Source organism: Orcinus orca, chromosome 7 (genome assembly GCF_937001465.1).
Source record: "Orcinus orca chromosome 7, mOrcOrc1.1, whole genome shotgun sequence".
NCBI classification, from domain to species: Eukaryota; Metazoa; Chordata; class Mammalia; order Artiodactyla; family Delphinidae; genus Orcinus; species Orcinus orca.
In genome coordinates, this window is record NC_064565.1 from 58,334,291 (window position 1) to 58,334,873 (window position 583).

A 583-nucleotide genomic window follows, 5' to 3' on the forward strand; every position below is an offset into this window, starting at 1 on the left:
CAGGGAAGCCCCCTTTTATTTCTTTTTCTTCTCTGATTGCTGTGGCTAGGACTTCCAAAACTATGTTGAATAATAGTGGTGAGAGTGGACATCCTTGTCTTGTTCCTGATCTTAGAGGAAGTGCTGTCAGTTTTTCACCATTGAGAATGATGTTTGCTGTGGGTTTGTCATATATGGCCTTTATTATGTTGAGGTAGTTTCCCTCTATGCCCACTTTCTGGAGAGTTTTTATCATAAATGGGTAAAAACAGTGGTTAGATGCCACGAAGTAAATGGCAATGCCTTAACTGTATGCGTGTTGTTAGGCCCGAAGGCCTCTTCCATCCTTGTCAAGGGGAGTGCTAACCTTCTGTCATTTCATACAACACCATCTGCCATTTTCACCAGACATTGCACCTTCGGATTTCCATTTATTTCGGTCTTTACAAAGTTCTCTTAACAGAAAAAATTTCAGTTCCCTGGGATATTGTAAAAGACACCTGGAACAGTTCTTTGCTCAAAGAGATAAAATGTTTTGGGAAGATGGAGTTATGAAGTTGCCTGAAAAATGGCAGAAGGTAGTGGAACAAAACGGTGAATACGT

General features: G+C 40.7%; 1 non-coding gene across 1 annotated transcript; it reads right to left on the reverse strand.

Moving 5' to 3' along the window:
* Positions 1-242: 242 nt before the first annotated feature.
* Positions 243-368, reverse strand: LOC117200527 (U6atac minor spliceosomal RNA). The gene has a single exon (XR_004482121.1). It is a non-coding gene; the product is annotated as a U6atac minor spliceosomal RNA (small nuclear RNA).
* Between the last annotated feature and the right edge of the window lie 215 nt (positions 369-583).